Source organism: Tursiops truncatus, chromosome 15, assembly GCF_011762595.2.
Source record: "Tursiops truncatus isolate mTurTru1 chromosome 15, mTurTru1.mat.Y, whole genome shotgun sequence".
NCBI classification, from domain to species: domain Eukaryota; kingdom Metazoa; phylum Chordata; class Mammalia; order Artiodactyla; family Delphinidae; genus Tursiops; species Tursiops truncatus.
Genome location: NC_047048.1, coordinates 57235404 through 57261809, shown reverse-complemented (window position 1 = coordinate 57261809; position 26406 = coordinate 57235404). Strand labels below are relative to the sequence as shown.

Here is a 26406-nt window from a genome sequence, read left to right as displayed (position 1 = left end):
GGAGCGAGGCTGCGGCGAGTGCGGCGCTGACAGAGACGCGCGCGCGCGTTCCAGCTCGGACCCGAGGCTGCCGCCGCCATCACCGCCGCCCGCCCGGTAGCCCCTCAGCCGCTGCCCCTCAGCCGCTTCCCCTCGCCATGGAGGCGAGGCCGCCGCCGCCGCCGCGGGGCTCCGAGCCGTGGGCCGGGCGGCGGCCCTGAGGGCGTGTGGCGGGCCGAGACGCCGCCGCGGCACAGAGGCGGAGCCGCCGTCCTCGTCCCCAGCGGTCCCGCCCAACGCCGGACTCGGTGAGTGTTCGCGGCTGCCGCCGCCCAGGCGGGCTCCGGAGGTGGGGGGGCGGCTCCCGGGAGCGGGTGGGAGGGGTCCCCGGCCCGATCCCAAATCCCTCTTTTCCGGGCCGGATCCATCCGGCTTTCCAGGGATCCCACATCCTTGCGCTGTCTGTGTGTGTGTGTGTGTGTGTGTGTGGTGGGGGGTGTCCCCGGAAACGCTGTCCGTCTGTGTGGGTGGGGTGGGGTGGGGGGTGTCCCCGGAAACGCGCCGGCCCGGGCGCCGACCCCTCTCTACTGCCCAGGAACTTTGCGTGTGTCCTCCTGGGGTCGGGCGGGGGCGCTGCCATAGTTCATTCTGAAAGAAGAAATTTGGACAGCGAGAACAGAATTTGCTCAGGTCCATTTAATGGGAAGAAAGAGGAAAACTCCTGGCACGAGAAAATTTGCTCTTACAGTGACCAACTTTTCTTCCCCGGGCCCCTCTCTTTACCGTCCACTCCCTACAGTTGAGACCGCTTAGGAAGGGAAGTAGGGGCTCAGAGCTGCCCAGAATTTAAAATGAGCCAATTGGGAATGCAGGTCTCCTCCTTTTTTTTTTTTTTTTTTAACTTTTGGTGAATAACACAAAGAATACCGTTTTTTGAAAAATTAGTTCCTAATTGTATTTCCTGAAGATAAAAATAATAATGGCAGAGCTGAGCCTAATGTTGAGGGTTTGTTTGTTTTTTTTTTGAGGTCAGTGAATGATGTTTGTAAGACAGGAAAATAGGAATGTTTAAGACCTCTCTAGGAGGGTGAATGCCTTCAGAAGCCTTTGCCCAGGGTAGGGATCCCTGCTCTAGAACCAGTCACATCTCCTGAAAGATCTCTTCTCTTGCCACCTGCTTGCCATTAAGGCAGCTCTAGAACCAGAAGATGGTGGGCAAGGAGAGGACTGGTGGTGGAAGATGGGTGAACATCTTCCTGCCTGGCCACTCCTTTACAAAACACAGATCTGATGCTGTCACTTGTTTACTTAAAACTCCCTCGCTTTCCTTTTCCCATAGGGTGAATGAAGCCCAAAATGCCTTAACAGGTCCTACAGGGCACTTGACAGTCTTGCTTCAACTTACTCTTTTACTTTTAGCTGAATCCTTCAATTCTCCTTCCTTTCATCCCCCTCTCTGGCCAATCAGAATTGCTTGACTGCCTCTTTTTTTGCTTGTGTGATCCTCTTTCCTCCCCACCTTTACCTGCCAACCTCCACCTCTTCCTTTAAAGCCCTTCTCATTTGAGAAGCTTGATGAGGGCAGGAGCTGTGCCTTGTTCAACTGTTCATCTTCCATATTGAGAGGTTTCTTCCTCCCGATTGTCTTACAGGTCCTGTCCCATCTCTTCCACTTATGTTTACTTCCAGGTACCCACTTCCTGAGAAAATCTTTTTTTTTTTTAATTCAGTGGAATCTTTTTTTTTTTTGGCTGCGTTGGGTCTTCGTTGCTGTGCGTGGGCTTTCTCTAGTTGCAGCAGGTGGGGCTACTCTTTGTTGTGGTGCACGGGCTTCTCATTGCCGTGCCTTCTTGTTGTGGAGCATGGGCCCTAGAGTGCATGGGCTTCAGTAGTTGCGGCATACGGGCTCAGCAGTTGTGGCTCGCGGGCTCTAGAGCGCAAGCTCAGTAGTTGTGGCACACGGGCTTAGTTGCTCCGTGGCATGTGGGATGTTCCCGGACCAGGGGTCGAAACTGTGTCCCCTGTATTGGCAGGCGGATTCTTAACCACTGCACCACCAGGGAAGTCCCCTGAGAGAATCTTTCCTGAGTGTTTCCTGCTTGGTGTGCACACCTATGACTTTTAGTATCTTGATTCCCCATCTCTTCATGTCCATCCCATCCAGCCCCCATAAGTAATCAACAGGCAGAAGCTGGCCGGTCTCATATGCCACTGGCCTTCAGTCTGCTTGACTGTCTCTGAAAGGCTAAAAGCCCCACCATCTCTTTTTCACCTCTGCCTGCCTGAAGTGGCCTGACTATGTGCGTACTGTAGGGCAGGGTACAATCTAGGAGGCTGTTCACTGGGTACCTTTTAGACACTAATTTACCACCTAGGTGAAATTCAGAAACCAGAAAAGCCAGTCCTCTGACTGAAGTACGTTCACATGTATTCTGTTTGCCAGGTGAAGTGCTTGGCATACAGAATAAAAGTGAGGAAGTCACATCTTTACCTTTGAGGGGCTCACAGCTTAATGCAGGACAAGTGGATACAAATACTTATATCACAGGTACTATGAGAGTGTAATAATACCTTTTATTTGCCTTGTGTCAGGCTAGGTAATAAATGCTTTCCACGAATTATCTTATATAATTCTTTCTACCATCATGTGGTGGCTGATTCTTACTAGACAAGGGTGGAAACTGAGCCCATACAGTGTGCAGATGAGGGAATACTCAGGATTTGAATCTTGGCAGTCTAGTTCCAGAGTATCTGCCTGGCTGTATAGACAGCATTCCCTCCCTGGGTGGTCTGAGAAAACTTGACTGGAAGGGAGCCTTTGGGTCATGAAGGATAGATAGGAGTTTATGTATGGTGGACAGGATACAGGAAAGAAGGAGCAGCACAGGCAGGCTTGGAGGTGGAAGGAACCCATTGTCCTTGGGGAGCAGGGAGAGGTTAAACGTAGTTGGATAGGGTAGAGGGAAGAAGAGTGGGAGATGAGATTAGGTTGGCTTGAAGGGCTGTAAGTGCTGTGTTAGAGTTTGGGCAGTGGAGACTTTAAAGGGGGATTTTAAAGGAGGTCAGGGGGACTTCCCTGGTGGTGCAGTGGTTAAGAATCCGCCTGCCAATGCAGGGGATACGGGCTCGAGCCCTGGTCCGGGAAGATCCCACGTGCCGCGGAGCACCTAAGCCCGTGCACCAAAACTGCTGAGCCTGTGCTCTACAGCCTACGAGCCACAACTACTGAGCCTGTGTGCCGCAACTACTGAAGTTGGCGCACCTAGAGCCCGTGCTCCACAGCAAGAGAAGCCACTGCAATGAGAAGCCCGCATACCACAACGAAGAGTAGCCCCCACTCGCCGCAACTAGAGAAATCCCGCACACAGCAACAAAGATCCAAGGCAGCCAAAAATAAAAATAAACAAAATAAAATAAATTAAAAAACTAAAAGATAAAGGAGGTCAGGGACTTGGGCACACCAGACTTTTGAAAGGTCATTCAGGGGCAGTATGGGGCCAGATGTTAATACCCTTCCAATTTAGGAGGCAATGGTGAGGCTTCACAGAGGCAGAATCATAGCCTCTTAGACCCAGAGTGAGGCCTAAAGAGAATACTGCTGAGTTTTGGGCACAGGTCATACTTATGAGAAAAAATTCCAGCAGTATGAAAGCGTATGTATAGAGAAATGCCTCCCTTCTACCCTGACCTCCCCAGAGATGGTTGAAGTTTCCAGTTTCTGTGGCTTTACATAGACACTATTCCTGTATAAACATGTATCTGCCTATCCGTACTCCTACCCCATGGTACATACCAGTCACATCTTGCTCTTCTTCTTTTTCACTGCTGCTCGGCTTGGCTTGTAGGATCTTAGTTCCCTGACCAGGAATCAAACCTGGGCCCTCTGCAGTGAAAGCACGGAGTCCTTGCCACTGGACTGCCAGGGAATTCCCATATCTTGCTCTTTTTTACTTAACGTAGGAAAATCATTACTTAACTTAGGAAATCATTATATGTTAGTACATATAGAGCTATTTATTCTTTTTATTTTATTGATATTCTTTTACTTATTTCATTGTTTGGCTGCACTATTATTTGTAACTAGTTTTTGGATCAAACAACATTTAAGTTGTTTCCAGGTTTTTCTATTACAACATTATAATGAATATCCTTCTACATACTTTGTTAAGAGCTCATGTGTAAAATTACCTGAATTGTATATTTTTTATTTATTTATTTTTGGCTGTGTTGGGTCTTTGTTTCTGTGCGAGGGCTTTCTCTAGTTGTGGCAAGCGGGGGCCACTCTTCATCGCGGTGCGCGGGCCTCTCACTATCGCAGCCTCTCTTGTTGCGGAGCACAGGCTCCAGACGCGCAGGCTCAGTAGTTGTGGCTCGCGGGCCTAGTTGCTCCGTGGCATGTGGGATCCTCCCAGACCAGGGCTCGAACCCGTGTCCCCTGCATTAGCAGGCAGATTCTCAACCACTGCGCCACCTGGGAAGCCCCTGAATTGTATATTTTTAGAAGTGGAATTACTGGGTCAAAGGATACGTGTGCATTTTAAATTTGTAGACATGTAGCCAAATTACCACCCCTTGGAGGGGGTTGTACTAACTTATCCTCTTTGCAAAAATGTGAATGGACCTCAAACAGATCTTCATCAGAGTATTTATCAGGGTAGCCTGGGATGCTTTTTCAGATAGACTGCTTTTTCAGGTGCTTTTCCCTCACCTAACCTCCTCCCCTCATGTGATTCTAGCCTATTTCTTTCTATCTGCAGAAGGAGACATTGAGTCTCAGAAGGATAAAGTGACTTGTGCAAAACACTGGGTGGTGGTGATTTTTTTAAGCAGCTCTGATATTTGTATTTGCCCAGCATCTTTCATTGGAGGTTCTCAGAGTCAGTTTGTAAACATTGTTGCATTGTTTTTCTCCACCTTCATGTGGGAAAAATGAGGTGCAGGTGAAGCTTAAGTTATAAGCAGGAATCTGGCCAAATATACAATCTTGTCTTTTTACTTCTAATGTAATAACTAATATGTTCCCAAATGACAAATTTGAAGAAATTTTTTTAGTGAGTCTGAGTACAACAAAAATAGCAATAATATAACACTAACAATACAATTGAGCAACAAACCCTCAAATAACCCAGTGTTAAAATTTGTTTTAATATATTCTCTGTGGAAAAGAGAATCCATTAAATGTGAAATTGTATTTACTTTAAATTCATATCCATTTGTGTCAGTGTATAGGCATAGTTTTTTTTATAGTTAAAACCTTTTATATGTACATGGCGAGTAAAGTAAATACAGCATATGATTTTTGTTTTCTTGAATAACATCAAATATTTTATATTTACTCATTTTGTTTATTATTTTAAATCACAGAATAGTATTCTATGCATTGATAGCTGTAGTTTGTGCGATCGTTTTTTATTTTCCTTTTCTTTCTCCTTTTTACTATTATAAATGGTACTTCTGAGCACCCTTGTTCAAATACTTCTTTTGGATTATTTTCTTGCACTCTTACCCCTAAAATGGGTTCACTGCATCAGAATATGGTTTCAGTGCCAAATTGCTCTCTAGAAAGGTTGAACTAGTTTACAACATCATCAGCAATTTTTGTGGCCCTATTTCCTGACAATACAGCCAATGCTGTTACAAACAAAACTGAGTATTTGGGCTTCCCTGGTGGCGCAGTTGTTAAAGAGTCTGCCTGCCAATGCAGGGGACACGGGTTCGAGCCCTGGTCCGGGAAGATCCCACATGCTGTGGAGCAACTAAGCCCGTGCACCATAACTACTGAGAGCCGTGTGCCACAACTACTGAAGCCTGCGCGCCTAGAGCCCATGCTCCGCAACAAGAGAAGCCACCGCAGTGAGAAGCCTGTGCACCGTAATGAAGAGTAGCCTCCGCTTGCTGCAACTAGAGAAAGCCCACACGCAGCAACGAAGACCCAACGCAGCCGAAAGTAAAATAAATTTAAAAAAACCTAATATTCGATTTTGTTAATTTAAAAGAAATGTAATAGTACTTTGAGTTAGGTTTAATTTACATTTCTTTAGAAAAACTTTAGAAAAAATCTAAATGAGCTACTAAATGAGTTTTAGTAGCTCATTTAGATTTTGAATGAAGTACGGTGCTGTGTTATATCATATCCAAGTGTTATGTAGCTAAAGTCAACTTTTTTATGAAGAAAGACATGGTTGATAGGCCAGAAATATTTTGGAAATTTAGGATAAGATCATACTGGTATGAAATAGAAAACTGGGTGCTGTTCAGTAGAAAATACCAGACATTGTGCTGGTAGTTAGGGATACTCCAGATAACTGGGTACTCCAGTAACTTGGTTGTGATGTCTGTCCTTATGGGCTAATGCAGAAGGCAGACATTAATCACCTGATGGTAATTATAGATGTGATCAAAGGGGAAGAATAAGATGTCTTGGGAGCACCAGAGAAGTTCAACAATGCTTGCAGTTTAAACAACACAGAGACCCTGAGCTAGGAAGAAATTGGTACCTTACGTATATATATATATGTATATGTATGTTTTAATTCCCTAGGTGATTCTAATATGCAGCCAGGGTTGAGAACCACTGGACTAGAGAGAAGCAGGGGCCAGAGTTGAGGGCCCTATACACCACGTAAGGATTTTGGACTTTATCGTGAAGGCAGGGCTAAGCCATTGAAGGATTTAAAAGAGGAGTGAACTGATCTGATTTGCAGTTGTGAAAAGTTCACTGTGGCTGCAATCCAGAGCAGTAGTTTTCCAAGTGAGGTGGATAAGATGCTGGGATGCTGAACTTTTTATTGTTTTTATCTAAAAAATGATAAAACATTACATTTAGGGACTGTCACTGGCATCTTCTTGGGTCTGTAGGTCAAACAGTGTTTGGGTGTCCAGAAGTAAGAGGGGAGTCCTGCAGTAAGCAAGCAGAGCTGTATATATACATTTTGTATATATATTTAAAAATTTTTTAAAATTTATTTGTTTATTTGTCTGACCTGGGTCTTAGTTGTGGCACAAGAGATCTTTGTTGTGGTATGTGGGATCTTTAGTTGCGGCATGTGAACTCTTAGTTGCAGAATGTGGGATCTACCAGGGATCGAACCAGGCCCCCTGCATTGGGAGTGCAGAGTCTTAGCCACTGGACCAGCAGGGAAATCCCTGTATATATACATTTGCTTTCAGTGTATTGCAACATATTGATAACAGTCTATATTATTAAGCTTTCATTAAACTAACCTTCACAAAATGAACAAGTGGCTTAAAAAGATCCCTGCAAAGAAACCAGTGATTGAAGAAAATATTAATAACGCAAGCACAAGGAAACAAACAAAATGGCAGAGCTGACCCTTGTCTAGCTCCTATTATGAAGTTCTGGTGAGCAGTTTTTTTTTTTTTTTTAGTATTTATTTATTTATTTGGCTGCACCTAGTCTTATTTGCAGCATGCATGTGGGATCTAGTTCTGTGACCAGGGATCAGACCTGGGCTCCCTGCATTGGGAGCTTGGAGTCTTAACCACTGGACCACCAGGGAAGTCCCGCTCAGTGAGCTATTAAGTCAGATTAAATAAGTCAGCTCGTATTACATTGGAAGGTATCAAGAACTCTGTTTGAAACATAGACTTACATCCTCTGTCATTATAGGAATCTTGTTTTAAGATTATATAGAACCTGAGATATTAAATAGTAAAATATGAGGCTATCACTAACAACAAGACATTTGAAAACTAAGCATCTGGAGCATAAAGAGAAGCTCTGCATGTTTTTTTTCCCCCAATGATGTTTAAAGCCATAGCCTGGGGAGTTCCCTGGCAGTCCAGTGGTTAGGACTCAGCGCTTTCACTGCCGTGGCCCAGGTTCAATCCCTAGTGGGGGAACTAAGATCCCCCCAAGCCATGGGCTGCAGCCAAAAAGAAAAGAAAAAAAGACATAGGCTATTCAATCAGATACTGTACATAATTTTACTAGCCTAATGATTAAAGTATCTATTTCAAGGTTTTCTGTTCTTATAAATGAACAAAAGGCACATACCATTGGCAGGTTCTCCTGTCCGCACTGCCTGCACCCACAAAAAGGTTGATATAGTGTATGGAAAATAATATATCAAGAAACTAAGACTAAATTTTGTTTGCAGATACTCTTGTAAGATGTAGTAAATGTTGCTGAAGATTTGAACAAGCAATATTAGAATAAATTTTTCAGTGTTGGAGGTTTGTTACATACTTTTAAAAGTATAGAAGCTTCTAGCATGCCTTAGTATTTGCTAGATTCTCTTTATTAAAAGAAATCCAAGAAAAATCACTTCTTTTGTGAGCTACTGGAGAAAGTTATACTGGAGAAAACATTCTTAATAGTAAATGACTGCCTTCATAACAATGTTGTATGGAATAATTGTCTAAATGTAAACAGAACATACACTTGAATGAAAAATGAAATGCGTTCATTGCCTCTTCATGAACTATTGAGGCAGGTTATCTTGTTGGTTATCTTGTGGTGGAGTTGTTGATGTTATACATTTTACTTCTACCAAAAAAAAAAAAGCCTACTTTTTCTGTGATAAATGGCTATCTAGCTAATATTATTTGAGAAGTTAATATCCTTAATCTGTCTCTTCAAGTAAAGATGTTATTTTAACAGTGAATGAGAAAGTAACGTCTTTTTTCTTACAAGTATGCTATGGGATAACATTTTCCTTGTAATTTAAAAAAGAAGCTTTATCATGATATAATTTACATACTATAAAATTCAGCCTTTTAAAGTGTACAATCAGTGATTTTTAGTGTATTTGTGGAGTTGTGCAACCATCACCATTATCTAATTTCAGAACATTTTCATCACACCAAGGAGAAACCCTGCACCCATTACCTTCACTCCCCATTCCACCCTCCCTCCAGCCTCTGGCAGCCCCTACTCTTTCTATTTGCCTGTTCTGGACATTTTATATAAATGGAATCATATAAAATGTGGCCTTTGTTGACTGACTTCTTTTAATTAGCATAATGTTTTGGGGAGTTCATTCATGTAGCATGAATTCATTCATTCCTTTTTATAGCTGAATAAATAATCCATTGTTTAGATATATTGTTTATCTATTCATCAGTTAGTGAATTTTTGAGTTGTTTCCACTTTTTGGCTATTACGATTAATGCTGCTGTGAGCATTCATGCACAAGTACATGTGCGGGCATACGTTTTCATTTCTCTTGGATATAGAGCGGAATTGCTGGGTTAAATGGGTCTGTTTAACTTTAGAGGAATTGCCAAACTGTTTTGTAAAGCACCTGTGCCATTTTACATTCCCAGCAGCAATGCACAAGGGTTCCAGTTTCTTCACATCCTCACCAATATTTATGCTGTCTTTTTTTTTTTAAATTTATTTTATGTATTTATTTTTGGCTACGTTGGGTCTTCTTTGCTGTGTGCGGGCTTTCTCTAGTTGCGGCGACCGGGGGCTACTCTTCCTTGCGGCACGCGGGCTTCTCACTGCGGTGGCTTCTCTTGTTGTGGAGCACGGGCTCTAGGCACGCGGGCTTCAGTAGTTGCGGCATGTGGGCTCAGTAGTTGTGGCTCGCGGGCTCTAGAGCACAGACTCAGTAGTTGTGGCTCACAGGCTTAGTTGCTCCGCGGCATGTGGGATCTTCCCGGACCAGGGCTTGAACCTGTGTCCCCTGCATTGGCAGGAGGATTCTTAACCCCTGTGCCACCAGGGAAGTCCCCTGTTATGCTGTCTTTTTGACTGTAGCTATCTTAGTGGTATGAAGTGATAGTTCATTGTAGTTTTGATTTGCATTTCCCCAGTGACTCATGGGCTCATTGTGATTTTGTTGCATCTATAAGAACTCTCATATTTTTACACATGAAAAACTTGGAAGCATAAATTTCTTACCTGATAAACATCTCCAAATGTATTTCTAAAAAAATTTCCAGATGATCTAATGAAATAAAAGACCTAGACATTGATCATCAGTTGCAATTAAAACCAGTAGGGAACTTTATAATAGAAGAATCAGAATGACAATCTTCTAATCAGTCATAACATCTCTAAAATGGGTACAACCAAACTTTATGTTCCTCTCATGTGGTACAATAGGAAAAATATAACACCATTCATGAAATAGTCTTTCCCTACCAAAATCAAATCAAACCTGACTCTAATTAAGCATCTAGATCTAACAATCAGCTTATAGAATGTAATTAGAAAATTCAGAATGTGAGAAATCCAGTAGGACAAATGAACCCAGTTACTTCAAATAAATGGCAAGAAAAAAAGTGGAGAAACTATTACAGGTTAGAAAAGACTTGAGACATATTAACTAAATGTAATGTGTAGACCTTGATTAGATCCTGTGTCATACAATTTAACTGTAAAAAGGTATTTATGAGACAATTGGGAGTAATTTGAATACCACTTAATATATTAAATGATTTTTAAACTATTGTTTTAAGTTTTTAAAGATATGATAATAGTATAGTTATATTAAAAGAAAAAACTCTTTTCCCTTGGAGATATGTACTGAAGTATTTATGGATGAGATGATAGGATGTCTGGAATTTGCTCTAAGATAATTCATTGTGTCTGAGGGTTGTAGGTTATTTACCATTACTGATAATCATTGAAGCTGGATAATAGGTATATAAGGGTTTATTATAGAGTTACTCTTGCTCTTAGTTTTAGTGGGTTTCACATCCATTTGTTAGAAATTTAAAAAGTAAAATCTTCTGACTAGTTTTCAAGAGTAATTTCAAGAGTCGTTTCCTTTTCAAGGGAAGATAGACATTTGCTAGCCAAATTTGAAGGGAAATGTTTGTATAATTGGATGGGGTTGGAAAAAGAAATACCACTCTTTAGTAAGCACAACCGTAGTGCTTCTTCCTTTTGGACCCATATTTCTTTTGGACTATGATAACCATTAAAACCAAGTATTGATTTGAAACCAGGCTTTCAGATTGCTTTGTCACAAAGTATTAAAATGAGATTTTTCAAGCATAATAAATATTTGATCATATGGATCACACTAAATATTTTTAAAACAAGGTTGATATTAACATCTTAGTGATAGCAGTAATGGTTTTTATATTTTCCCATATAAAAACCATTATCACAATCATTATTACATTTGGAAATGAATGACTGTTTTTTGTAGTATTTATATATATTAGTATCTTTATCATATTTATTGGTGAACACATGTTGGGGATGTGCGTGTTGATTGATTGACTGGTGTGCAGTCAAAAAATTTGATTGTCATTACTGTGGAGAATGAACTGGACAGAGCATAGAGACTAGTTTCATGATTGTTAGAGCATATTTGGCCAGGGTTGATGGTGTTCTGGACTGGCTAGGCATAGGGGAATGGAGATTTGTGGATAAGCATGATTTAAGCAGTAGAAGCATTAGTAGGGTTCCACATTTTTGGCTTTTTGAAAGTGAACTGAGCTTTTGTGTGTGGGGAGAAGTTAAAACCCGGCTGCTATAAATTGTTCAAGAGTTCTCAAATATTGATTGACAAATAACCATCAATTAGTTTTCAAACACTGGTTGACAGGTGGCTTAATGCAGTATTATAAATGCATTAGTAATACCCCATTAATAAAGAGAATGTCTTCCATTTGGTGTATCAGCAGTACATCAGTATATGGAATAGTTCCAGGACTTCCAGTGTTCCTCTAAAAGGAAAGGTGGGGAAGTGTGGGGGAGAGCTTTCACAGGAATGCTTCTGTTCTGGTGCCCCTTTCCATGCCTCAATTGATTTGAATGCTTTACCCACCTTTCAAGGAATGCGGCCAGTTCCTGAATCAGTGCTTCTGCTGCTGTCTGTGAGACCACTGCTCTCCAGCGCACCTTGCTTCCCACCTGGACCTGCTTGCTTTGTTAACAGGGGCTGACTATACAGTGACTTCCAACTGGTGTTTCTCTGTTTCTCCATTCTGGGGAGTTAGCCTGGCCCAGGATCTTGCTACTAGTTGGTGGAAGTGATAGAAGATCCTTTTTCTTCCTATAGTTCATACCCAGTTAGCAATAGTGCTGTTGGTAGCAGTTGTGAAGCTCTGAGGCAGTGATTCTCAATAGTGGCTGACTGTGGTGGGAAGGAGAAGGTAAATTTGAGAAAGCATCTTTTTAGAAAATGGAAAAAATAATGGCTTTATGTTTTTTAATCAATGTGTATATTTTTATTTTATTTTTTATTTAAAATTTTTTTTTTTTTTGTGATACGTGGGCCTCTCACTGTTGTGGCCTCTCCCGTTGTGGAGCACAGGCTCTGGACGCGCAGGTGCAGCGGCCATGGCTCACGGGCCTAGCCGCTCTTCGGCATGTGGGATCTTCCTGGACCAGGGCATGAACCCGTGTCCCCTGCATCGGCAGGCGGTCTCTCAACCACTGCGCCACCAGGGAAGCCCCAGTGTGTATATTTTTAAATTTGCTTCATTTAAAATCATGTATGCATTTGAATGATACATGTACATGTTAAAATATTCAAATGTTAGTACTAAAAATATACGTAAAAGGTAATTCTCTCTCCCTCATCTTCCAAGTTCCCCTTCTCAGAGGCATCCCTAGGCACTATGAACAGTACTTGTGAAACCTTCCAGAAAGCGTCATGCCCGTATACTGTGAGAGTTACTTAAGTTTGACATTTCAACTAACATTTCCTGCTTATTCACTTGCACTTAGCTTTCAGAAGTTCTACTTTGAAGAATGCTGTTGTAGAGCAAGTAGTGGTTAACAGAGCAGTTCAGTTATGTGTGTTTTGTAATGTCTGAGTGGGGCTTTTGTTCATGAAAAGGACTAAAAATTACTTGGGTTTCAAATTAATGTTCAGTTTATTTAAGTGGCAAATTTAAAAACCTAGTTTTTCTTTAGTCTTGTTATTGTACTTGTAAGCATTGTAATTTATACATAGAAATAAGAACAGTAACTTTCACTTGCTCTTTAATTAATGTTAATTCAAGCTTAACTGATTAAATTCCTTCATACCCCTTTGTTAGTGAATTAAATTTTCTTAGATATTTAAAATATATTTATACTGTCAGTCTGTCAAACACTGCCAGTCCTTGAATCAGATTAGTTCCTCCCCCCTCCGCCCCCTGGCCACGTTGCATGGCATGTGGAAATCGTAGTTCCCCGACCAGGGATTCAACCCATACTGCCTGCACTGGAAGCATGGAGTCTTAACCGCTGGACTGCCAGGAAAGTCCCCAGATTGGATTTTGTATTTCTTTCATATTTTCCTTGTCAGGCTTTATAGTTATTTTAATTTGGGGAGTTGGAAGTGACTAGAGTTCATATCCCATACCTGCCATGCTTTGTGAACATGGACAAAGTATTAATACTTAACCCTTCTGAGACTGTTTCCTCACCTAATAAATGGGTTCAACAGTAGTACTCTTTTACTGCATGTTTGTTTTAAGGATTAGATCGTTCACCCCAAGTGCTTAGCAGAGTTCTTAGCATGTAGTAAACTTTCAGTAAATGTTAGGAAATATTATAATGACCTTGATTTTGTTTTTCCTCTGTAGTAGTTGGTCAGGATACAGTGTAGCTGCATAATTGATCACAGAGTAACTTTTATCTTCCTGGGGTTTCAATGGGGGAAAATGTGGCAAGGATGGGAGAGGGAAGAGAGAGGGAGAAGAATTGAGTAAATGGGATAAACCGTACAACATTTGCTTCCTGAACCATCTTCCCCGGAGTTCTGTGACACACTTTCTTGGTTTTTCTCTACCTTTCTGGCCACTCCTCAGTTCCCTTAGGCCTCTCTTCGGTGACCACTCTTTGACTTACCAAAGAGTACATCCTTAGCCCTCTTGTGTTTCATCCTACGCATTGTTCCTGGAAGCATATGCCTATGCCCAGGGTTTCGGCTGCCAGCTCCTTGCTAAGTAGGAGAAAATTCGTCCTCGCGCTGGATGATAGCCAGCAACCTACTGGTAATCTTCACTGGACTGTTTCCCAGGCACCTGTAACAGGCTCAGAACTGACCTCATCTTCCCTTTAAATGTGTTACTTTTGTATTCTCTGTCTTGATGAATGACAAAACCCTGTAACCCAAACCAGAAATTTGGATGACACTGTTCTTCTGGTTGGTGTTGCATTCCCATCTGTTTTACCTTTAATATTTCTCAAATTTGCCTGCTTTCCCCCACCTCTTCTGTCCCTTAGTTCTGGTTTCTTCTCATTTAGATGACTGCTGCAGATTCCCTAGTTGTCTACCCATTATTATTTCCTTATTCTACGTCATGTATCACACTGCTGCCAAGAGTGATCTTTTTGACTTCCCTATCTAATCATAGCACTCCCCAGTTTAAAATCCTCTGGGTAAAATCCAGACTCCTTATCAGAGCAAGTTTTTGTGACCAACCCCTCTTAACCCTTTAGCCTTACCTTTTCCCCGTATCCTTGACTGTACTGTGCTCTTTCAGACCCTCTGTCTTTTGGACTGCCCATCTCCCTCTTTTTTACCTTGCATTATAATTTCTTAGGTAGGGATCAATTCCTCCAATGAGCATTACCTTACTGACTGTCTCAATTCTGATCTAGGTATAGATCCTTGTGCTATTTCTATCAAGTCACTTAATCATATTATGTGATAATCCAGACACTTATATAATAATCCATACACTGACACATGCAGATTAATGGTTTTAGAAGGATCTTGGTGGTCCAGGATGTATAGTAATATGTAATTTTGCTGAGGCATGGATTCATATTACTTGCACTTTGAGTTTGGTGGCAGCAGGTGAGTTCCCTTAGTTCTTCAGTGAGCCTAACCTCACTCAGCATCTAAAGCTGTCTTTTTATTATTTCCTTCTTTTTCCTGTTCGTTTCCTAGTTTTGTAAGTTTTCTGATTCCAAAACTGGAAAATACCTTTAAACAAGAAACTGTAAGCCCATGTAATGGCTTGAAAACTCAGAAGGTTTTTAAGGTGTCTTTTTCTTCTACTCTCTTCTTTCCATCTCCCTTATCTTTGGCATTAAGTTTGTCGGGGGATGCAAACTCAAATATGTCTTTGGAAGCTGGGCAGCTTATATGAATGAGAGAAGTAGATCTCTTGGGTCATATGTCATACTGGAGTTTCCATGGCCTATCTAAAGAGTTCATATTCAATATTTTTATAACACAGTGTGCTACCAGTTTGCAACCTTCACTGTAATTGCCAAAGACTGTACCTATATGATTTAGTTTATCTTTCTCTTTGAAACTGAATTCATTAAATAAACAAAAACTTAAGTAACCGCACTACTACATAGTCTTCTAGACCCTGCTGAAGTATCACCCACTTATGGAAGTCTCCTGAATTCTCCTAGGAATTGTTTTTTCCTCCTTTTAGGGTTGGTATAACAAATACAGTATTGATCACGATGTTTTTTGGTTTTTTAAAAAAATATTTATTTACTTATTTGGTTGTACGGGGTCTTAGTTGCAGCACTTGGGCTCCTTAGTTTTGGCACGTGGGCTCCTTAGTTGTGGCATGTGAACTCTTAGTTGCAGCATGCGTGTGGGATCTAGTTCCCTAACCAGAGATCGAACCCGGGCGCCTTGCATTGGGAGCGCAGAGTGTTATCCACTGAGCCACCAGGGAAGTTCCAATCACAATGTATTTTAATTACTCATTTTCATGTCTTAATTTCCTGTTAGTTTATTGAGGACAATTATGTATTGGGCATGTCTATTAATTCCATTAGGTGTTCAATACATTGATGTTCAACATTGAGCCAAGTGCTAGGCATATAGTAAACAGACATGTTTGCTGATGAACAGGTATCGATACCAAAATCTGGGGGCTCTGTAATATAACATTTCTTTTTCTTTTGATGATTCGAAGGGCTGTGTAGCTACCCTAAATTTCAACTTTGTTTCTTGGAAATTACCAAGAATGTTAGGGATGATCGATTATTGGGTTGGCCGAAAAGTTCATTCGGTTTTTAAGTAAAAATAGAAGACACATTTTTTCATTTTCACCACGAACTTTATTGAACAGTAAAGTTGTTTACTTTTTATTCACTGTTTTGTTCCACTACCTTCTGCCATTTTTCAAGCAACGTCATAATTCCATCTTCCCAAAACATTTTATCTTTTTGAGCAAAGAACTGTTCCAGGTGCCTTTTACAGTCTTCCAGGGAACTGAAATTTTTTCCATTAAGAGAATTTTATAGATACCAAAATAAATGGAAATCTGAAGGTGCAATGTCTGGTGAATAAAGCGGTTGAATCAAAACTTCCCAGCCAAGCTGTAACAGTTTTTGCCTGGTCATCAAAGAAACATGCGGTCTTGCATTATCTTGATAGAAGATTATGCGTTTTCTGTTAACTAATTCCCGACACTTTTCATCAAGTGCTGCTTTCAGCTGGTCTAATTGGGAGCAGTACTTGTTGGAATTAATCGTTTGGTTTTCTGGAAGGAGCTCATAATAGACGACTCCCTTCCAATCTCACCGTATACACAACATCACCTTCTTTGGATGAAGACTGGCCTTTGGTGTGGTTGGTGGTGGTTCATTTCGCTTGCCCCACGATGTCTTCCGTTCCACTTTATTGTACAATATCTACGTTTCATCGCCCGTCACAATTTGTTTTAAAAACGGAACATTTTCATTACATTTCAGTAGAGAATCACCTGTGGAAATTGGGTCAAGAAGGTTTTTTTCTTTAACTTGTGTGGAACCCAAATATCAAAGCGATTCACATAACCAAGCTGGTGCAAATGGTTTTCAGCACTTGATTTGGATATTTTGAGTATGTCGGCTATCTCCCGCATGGTATAACATTGATTGTTCTCAATTAATGTCTCGATTTGATCGCTATCAACTTCAACTGGTCTACCTGACCGTGGAGCATCGTCCAGGGAGAAATCTCTAGCACGAAACTTCACAAACCACTTTTGATATGTTTGATCAGTCACAGCACCCTCTCCATATACTGAACAAACCTTTTTTTGCGTTTCAGTTACGTTTTTCCCTTTCTTGAAATAAGAAAGCATAATATGCCAAAAATGTTGCTTTTTTTCTTCCATCTTCAATACTAAAATGGCTACAGAGAAATCACCAATTTTGATAAGTTTTGTTTTTAAATGCATGCTGATATGATAGCTGTCACAATACAGTCTGACAAAATTGTTTCAATTGAAGTTAAAGACAACTAAGCCCTACCAGAGCCATCTGAGGGAAAAAAATCGAATGAAGTTTTTGGCCAACCCAATATGTTGCTGTGTTTGGTGCAGACAGATCTGTGTATCGATGGTGACTAAACAGACTTAATTGCAAATAATCAGTCGTTCATCCCCTGAGAAAAACTCTGTTACAAGGGGAACTTCTTGCTTCTAATTTCATACGGTTAAGACAAATTAATCACCTGATGACTGTGGAAAATGTAAAGAAATTTGAGTACACCTTGGATAAAGAAAGGGTTTGGAGTAAGCAGACCTGAGTTCTATTTCTGGTAGTACTAATTAGCCTTGAGACTTCAGGCAAGTCTTTCCCGGTCACAGTTTCTTCCTCTGTAAAGTGATAAGGGACTTGATGGTTTAACATCCTTCTATCCCTAAAATTATTTAATTCTAATACACTGTAATTTTGGGACTTCCCTGGTGGTCCAGTGGGTAAGACTCCGTGCTCCCAATGCAGGGGGCCTGGGTTTGATCCCTGGTCGGGGAACTAGATCCCACACGCATGCTGCAACTAAGAGTTTGCATGCTGCGACGAAGATCCCGAGTGCCACAACGAAGATCCTGCATGCTGCAACTAAGACCCAGCACAGCCAAAATCAATAAAAACAAAACAAAACAAAAAACAACTAAAAAAAAACAAACAAAAAACCACTGTAATTTCTAAAATATTAGGACCAGTGAAGGAAATACTCATGGCCTAGCTCATTCTAAGGAGAATTTGAAGTAATTTACTGATACAAATATAATACCATTGTGTGTGTGTTTCTAGAGAGAGTGCATTTAGGAGTTCTCCAGAAAGACACCAAAGAAGCTGGTCAGTAATAATGATCACTGGGGAGTGGGGAACTGGATGCCTGGTGGGAAGGATACCTTCTATTCAGCGTATTTTCTTTTGTAATGTTTGATTTTTATAGTGTGTGCTTGATTATGGTAGCGCAGACCATTAGATTCTATGCAGTTATTTAAAGAAGACTGTATACTGAGCTCTCAAGTTATATTAGCCGAAGGTTCCAAGAGATTCACTTGACTTACAAGATAGAAACCATCATCAGTAGTGAGAAACAGCCTTTCCTGGCACTGTGGTTTGAGGCATTTTCCTCTTAAATGGGATATTGTGTGATATGGTGAATGTTTTCAATAGAACCTCTACAGTCATACTGTAATGCAGTATCTCAAATGGGGGTCCTTGGATATATTTTGAAGAGAAATTTCTCTGAGTAGACTCTAATAGTTTTTAAAATTTCAGTAACCTGAACTATAAGCATATGAATGACTGCCCACCTTGTAACTGAGTATTGCCACACAATTTCAGTGCCCATGTTTGTGTGTGTGTTTAGGATCATTGATTATCTATGTCTTTATTTGTAAGTAAGTAGTTAGTGGGACCAGTCAGTGGAAGGCCAAGTAGTGCTGGGCACGCTGGGCAACTTGTTTGCAGTTGTTTGAATGGGAAAGTGATGGGAGAATTAGTATTATATGACGTATGTGTTTAGGCATGCCAAGCTTAAAAAAAAAAGAAAACTGTTGTAGTAGGTGATGCAATAGCCATGTTGTGACTAGTGATTTAATTTCAGCATTAAATCGATTGTTATCTATTAATATTGTTAATTTGAATCTTACTGGTTTTATATTTTTATATAAGTTTGTTTTGGTTTTATAGCTGTATAATAGCACAGTGTTACGTTTATTCATTAATAAAAATTTTTTAATTAGCATTGAAGGTGTGTTAAAAATTTTGTTTCCTTTAAAAGGTAATTTGTATCTCTCAAATTTGAGAAATCCTGCAGTAGTGATTACAGCTTTGCTTATTCTAAGCTGAGTCCACAGTTGCCCAAATAAGAGGCAGTTTTCTACTCATCATTTCTCATAATTGAATTTTGTTGAATTAGGAAAATACTTTGAAATCATGAGTACAATTGCTGATTAGTGACACATCCAACTTACTTTGAAAATAAAGAAGGCTGAAGACAGCAGTGGTGCCTTGAATAGGTGGTGACTCCATCTCTGTTTACATGGAGCAACTGCAGGCAGGACTGAGATGGTTATCAGGAAAGAGTTCACCTGCTCTAAGGCACAAATGAATGGATAGACCAGGCTCCAACCTTCTCAGTTGAAGAGAACATGACTTGAATGAGTTTAGTCTGAAAAAAATGTCAAAGTTGTAGTACCTGGTTATTCATTTTAGCTATAGAAAGATATCACTAATCTGCCAAATTTCAAAGAGCGTAGTTTTCTGCTGAGTCCTCTAATAAGGACAACTCTTTTGGAAAAGGTTACTCTAGAAAACAGAATTGTACTATTTTAAAAAATTGTTGGATATTAACTTCCTGCTCAAAATGATTTTGATTTTATTTATTATTTAAAAATATATTTATTTATTTATTTGGCTGTGCTGGGTCTTAGTTGCGTCATGTGGGATCTAGTTCCCTGACCAGGGATCGAATCCGGGACCCCTGCATTGGGAACGTGGAGTCTTAGCCACTGGACCACCAGGGAAGTCCCTCATTTTGATTTTAAAGTTGTTGATCTGAAGCCATTTTTTGCTGTTAGTAGCTTAGAAGAATCGCTTTTCTGTTAAGGTAATTGTTCTTGACATCAAAACAATATTTATCAGCACAGAAGAGATAACTACTTTTTCTGTCTTTTACATTTCAAATAATTGTAGTAGAATTTTAAAAGAAGGGTGCAAGGTTTTATATTCTGTGCAGTGTTATCTGATCTGGCAGGAGTCTGTTGAATCCTACCGTGTGATCTTAGGGCTGTAGACACCATTTATCAGATTAAGGAAGTTCCCCTCCATTCCTTGTTGCAAAGAGTTTTTAATGAGCGAATGTTGAATTATATCCCATGCTTTTTCTGCATCTATTGGTATTCATATGCTATTTCTTTAATCTGTCAGTATAATAAATTACATTAATCAATTTCCATGAGAAAATGCTGTTTTATTCTTTTGGGCTCATTTTATATAATTTTTATTGTAAAATATACATAACAGGACTTCCCTGGTGGTGCAGTGGTTAAGAATCTGCCTGCCAATGCAGGGGACACGGGTTTGAGCGGTGCTCCAGGAAGATCCCACATGCCGTGGAGCAACTAAGCCTGTGTGCCACAACTACTGCGCCTGCGCTGTAGAGCCCACGCGCCACAACTACTGAGCCCGTGTGCTGCAACTACTGAAGCCCGTGTGCCTAGAGCCTGTGCTCCATAACAAGAGAAGCCACCACAATAAGAAGCCTGTGCACCACAACGAAGAGTAACCCCCACTTACCACAACTAGAGAAAGCCTGTGTGCAGCAACAAAGACCCAATGCAGCCAAAAATGATGAATAAATGGATTTGCCTTTTAAAAATAAATAAATAAATAAATAATTTTTAAAAAATACGTAACAAAATTTACCATTTTTACTATTTTTAAGCATACAGTTCAGTGTACATTCATATTGATTGTTGTGATATTATCACCGCCATCCATCTCCAGGACTTTTTCACCATCCCCAAGTGGAACTCTTAAACAGGACGTTCCTGTTTCTACCTCCCTCTAGCCCCTGGCAACTACCTTTCATTAATTAGAAAGGTAGCTTTTAAATGAAACACAATTTGGTCATGGTGTGTACCATATTATCTTTTTATCTTATACATTGATGGCATCAGATTACTAATATTTTGGTTGGAATTTCTTCAGTAACAGTTCAGACTATTTCCTAATTTCCATTGTGGTTTTATTCTTTGATCCATGGGTTATTTATAAGTGTGTCTTTTAATTTTCAACTGTGAGGTTTTTTAATATTGGCTTATAGATTTAATTGCATTGTAGTTAAAGAATACGGGCTATATGATTTTAGTCCTTTGGAAATTCGTATTTATTTGCTGTTTGGCCAAGTATATTCTTCACTGAGATTACACATTGTTAATGGTAAATTGTTAACGTTTTACCATAATTGCTTTCTCTTTGTCACTATATCCATGTAGCTATACAGTTTTTCTGAATCATTTGAGAAGTAAATTGCAGACAGAAGGCTCTGTAACCTCTTAATCAGTATGTATATCCTCAAAACAAGGATACTCTTCTGTTGAACCACAGCACACTCATTAATATCAGGAAATAAATATTGATATAATACTGCTAATTCACAGACACCACTCAGATTTCGCTGATCTTCCAGTTATGTTCTTTACAGTAAAAACAAACAAACAAAAAACCCAAAAGATAACAAAAACCCACTCCCCCCTCCAAAAACAAAAGCAGAAAAACCTCTTCCTTTCCCTCATATTTCTAATTCAGAGACCATCCAGGACCATACATTGCATTTAGTTTTCGTGTCTCTTCAGTTAAAGTTAGTTCGGAAGTGTTTTGCACTTCCTAGTAAGTAAACATTATACATTTTGTGAGATGATACTTTGAGGCTATATGAATAGTTCATTTCTCATCAACTTTTTACCTGCTAGTTGTAGCATCTATTGATGATTTGTGCCTGAGTCAGTTATTACTACAGTGGTTACCAGATGGTAAAATTTTCAAAATTTCATCATTCCTTCTGCATTCATCATTTGGCATTTCACTTAAGAAAAAGCTTTCTCTCCCCCTTTTTTTCTTTGTATTTATTTATGTATTTATTTATTTATATATTTGCCATGCCACGTGGCATGCAGGATGTTAGTTCCCTGACCAGGGATCGAACCCGTGCCCCCTGCAGTGGAAGTGTGGAGCCTGTTTTTTTTTTTTTTTTTTTTTGTAATAAATTTGTTTATTTATTTTTGACTGCTTTGGGTCTTCACTGCTGCGTATGGGCTTTCTCTAGTTGCAGCGAGCTGGGGCTACTCTTCATTGAGGTGTGGTGGCTTCTCGTTGCGGTGACTTATTGCAGAGCACAGGCTCTAGGCGCATGGGCTTCAGTAGTTGTGCCACACAGGTTCAGTAGTTGTGGCTCGCAGGCTCTAGAGCTCAGCCTCAGTAGTTCTGGCACACGGGCTTAGTTGCTCTGCGGGATGTGGGATCTTCCCGGACCAGGGATTGAACCCATGTCCCCTGCACTGGCAGGCAGATTCTTAACCACTGCGCCACCTGGGAAGTCCCAAAGTGTGGAGTCTTAACCACTGGACCACCAAGTGGTCCCTTTTTTCTTTTTTAAAATCATTTAAACATATTAGCATGAACTCCTGGATTCCTGTGTTATTCATTTATCATTTATTTTGATGCTCGAATTGTCCCAAATTTGGCCATAGGAACTCTTTCAAGCTGGCTCCTGGGCCCTTTTTTCACGTCCCCATCATTCTTTGATCACTTACTTTTCTTAACTTTTTTGCACAGTGAGATTTTCCATGCTCATCTTGTACTTTCACTGCCCCAGTTGTGGAATCAACCATTTCATCAAGGAACTCTGGTTCAGACCTTTTATTAGGGGCTATATTTAGAAAACAAGATCTGAATACCAGATATGTTCTTTTCTTCTGGGGTATCATTGCTCTTAGGCTCTATTAGAGTCCAGAGGTAGGATATTGTTTTAAAATATACCTGGGATTTAATTTATAAGTACGACTGAGTGATGGCATGAAGAAGTCAATGCCATTGAAGGAAGTTTATTACTCATAGTTCCTCAGATGCAGGAGGCACCATGCTATGCAGGGCCACATGGGAGAAGCACTAGGGTCAGGAGGCAGAAGGAATGAGGGGAAAATATGGATGAGGGCCTTTATCATCGTGGTGGTGGGAAGTTGTTAGGTGGAAATTTTCCCTATTGGGCAGGAAGTGAAACACAGATGCTGGGGTTTGTGGTTGGAGGGTTTGTAATAATTTATACATACACATACACATGTATATACAAAACATACACAAACATCGATATATGCCTATAAATATTGAAAGCCATGATTTCACTCTGATATGTTTAGTTCTGTTTCAGTACCACAGGATTTTTTCTAGTGTTTCCCCTTTCTGAATTTGTACCTCCTTTCTCTGACATTTAGAATCTAGCTTTCCGTCTTTTTTTACTCCAGCCCCATTGTGGGTAACAGTCTCGTGAGCATGAGGGCTATCTCATTGACCCCAGCCCCACTGAAAGTGCTGGCTGAGCACCCCCATCTAGTTCCATGAGTCACTTTTATATACAGAAAATTCTTACTTTGCATAGTTCCAATATGCATGAATTTCTAACATGGTTTAACGGAATGACACTGGTCCCCAAATAACAGTAAATATAACTTGTGATCAGGAATAGCTTCTCCAAAAACTTTAAAATTTACTCTGACCCTGTAATAGCTGATTAATACCTCCCCTAGACAGTATTCAATTGAAGGTAGCCTTTTTTTATTTTTTAAAGGAAAATTACAGTCTCTGCATTGCTCTCAGCTTAACTTTACACAGCTCTGCATTTCCCTCTGTCAGTTCCTCTTGGAATGGTGGGTGGGTAGCAGAAGAGAGGATATGTACAAAAATGTATTTTTAGTTCTTTTGAACAGAGAGGTTGCTACAGCCATTGCTATTGATGACAGGAAGTATATTTATAGCTCCAGGGAAGTAGGGTCCTGGTTTAAGAAAACCTGGGAGGCTGTACTTAATATATTTCATTAAAGCTCATTTGCACTTCATAGAAAGTGAAGTTGAAATGAATGGACCTGTAACTTTTCTTATGAAGTATTTATTTATAATAAATACTTATGAAGTATTTATTTTCATAAATATATTCAGTCTGCTCCTGAATTTGGAAAAACCTTCCATTTTGAAATTTCACAATTGGTAGCACCTAAAACAAAGGACACCTCTAGAGTATATGGGATGTGTGTGGACAGTTCAGATGGTGGCATGCAGTTGTACAGTTGAGGGGTTACCAAATACTGGTCCCAGTTAGACGTTATTTATGAAGTTCTACTGGTAGAGCTTCTGTTGTGATTTTCTTTTAAAGTCTGAAACGAAAATAATTGTTTATGGGTCATAAGATAATCTCTGTAAAACCAATTTGGGGTTTTCCACTAGGCACCATATAACTTTCTCACAAGTTTGATTGGGACAGGACTTTTGCCATTGATTATCATGTGCAGTGAACACATTAAACACAAGTTAAATTATTCTGAAGCCTTTTCTCTTTTTTTCCCCACTCCTTTTCTTAATTGAGAGAAGCCAAGAGTTGGTTTCCAAGGATACGTCTTCTCTCTTACACGGGTCTCAGATTGATGTAGTCATGGAAACCAGGCAGTAAACTCATTCTTGGCAGCTGCCACCACTGGTCTGATCCTTTCTTTTAAAGGCATGAGATTCTTTAATAATTCATTTTGGGAAGGTTGGGGCCAGATGATTCCGGGTCATCCCAGAGGGGTGGTTGGGGATGTTGTTAAATAGATGTGATTCAGTTAAGTATTAAGAGCTTGCTAAACAAAACTGCGGTGATTTAACTAAAGATTTTATGCCTAATTTAAACTGGAATTTAAAATACAGAATTATTAATGTTTAGTTCTTTTTAAGAATATTTTAAAACATTCCTAAGTATAATTTGAAGATTTTATTTCTTGTTTTTAACTTTATGAATTTAAAATGTTAAGAATTGTAGATATGCTGACCTTTATTTAGCACAATGAAGGTTTTCAGCTGGCCCACTAAAGGCTATCCACTGATGAAATAAAAATATGAAATAATGTGCTCTTCAAAATATTTTTTGTGGATTCTGAAGCTGACTGCCTTGGTTCAAATTCCATCTTAGATATGTAACCTTGGGCAAGTTACTTAACCTCTCTGTGCCTCAGTTTCCTCTCTGCAAAATGGGGCATAATAACATCCACTTCATAGGGTTGTGGTGAGGAGTAAATGAGCTAAATTATGTAACACATCTAACTCACCAGGAGCATTCAGCAAATGTTGGTCATTCCATTTATACATAAGGAATAGAATTATTGGTGAGGTTGTAAAGGCTGAAAAATAAATCCAGAGAAGGTTTGTACTGAGTTCGTTTATGAAAGACTTTCAAAGGAAGGAAGATATCTTTTTTTAAAAAAATTTATTTTATTTTTGGCTGCATTGGGTCTTCATTGCTGCCCGCGGACTTTCTCTAGTTGCGGTGAGCGCCGGCTACTCTTCGTTGAGGTGCACGGGCTTCTCAGTGCGGTGGCTTCTCTTGTTGCGGAGCACTGGCTCTAGGTGTGCAGGCTGGGTAGTTGTGGCTCGTGGGCTCTAGAGCACAGACTCAGTACTTCTGGCATACAAGCTTAGTTGCTCCGCGGCATGTGGGATCTTCCCAGACCAGGGCTCGAACCCGTGTCCCCTGCATTGGCAGGTGGATTCTTAACCACTGCGCCACCAGGGAAGCTCCCAAGATATCTTTTTTGACGTGTACTATTTTTTAGGTTAACAAGGGTGGTGGAGGATTTAGAATCTCCTCCATATCCCAAATGAATAAACCATCTGTTTTCTTCTCCCTTTTAAAGATTTAGTATCGGGTTTACATAACTTAGCAAGATATTTGTCAGTTTGGGAAACAGTAATTGTTTGATTGATTGCTACATACTAGGCAGGTACTTAGATTTCAAAGGTGAATGAGGCACATCCTGTTTTGGAAGGGTATGAATGGAGAAGGGTAAAGAAGTGAGGATGACCTATTCTTACAAAACTTAATTCTTTATAAATTGTGTTAAATACTACACTAGCAGAATTTTAAATTAAAAAAAAATGATACGGTGATAGGAGAGAACACAAATTAACTTAATAAGAAATATGCAAAACTAATATGAAAAAACTAAAGCTTTACTGAAGGATCTTTTAAAAGATATAAGTTCAATATTTATGCTCTGTTCCTCAATGTGAGAGACTTAAATATTATAAAGATATTATATAGATGTCAGTGCTCCCCAAGTTATTCTACAGATTTAATGCAAATTGTTGGTAAACCCAGTGATGTGAGCCTTTTCGAGATCTTGACAAATCACATATATAGTTCATTTGGAAGAGTAAATGCAGTAGTTGAAAAATTTTGAAAAACTTTGAAGAAGAACAATAATTGGAGGGCAGTAGAAGTGGGGAGGGTATGTGACCCTTGACCCTCCAGATAGTACCATATAGCAGGAAGTTAAAGGTGTTTAAGACAGTTTGGCATTTGTGTTAGAATAGACAAAACAAGTATTTAGAGCATAATAGTAAGTTCAGAAACAGACCTGGATATGTGGGGAATTTAGAATGTGATAAAAATAACATATAAAAATCAGGGAGAGGACTTCCCTGGTAGCGCAGTGGTTGAGAATCCACCTGCCAATGCAGGGGACACAGGTTCGAGCCCTGGTCTGGGAGGATCCCAC

General features: G+C 40.0%; 1 protein-coding gene across 1 annotated transcript in view; it reads left to right on the top strand.

Annotated features, from left to right (window-relative positions):
- Positions 1–26406, top strand: part of PTPRA (protein tyrosine phosphatase receptor type A) — a 185206-nt gene continuing 158800 nt past the window's right edge. Inside the window, exon 1 of the mRNA XM_033840627.2 lies at positions 1–287. The gene's annotated coding sequence lies outside the window, so the exon portion shown is untranslated. The remainder of the gene's footprint in view (positions 288–26406) is intronic.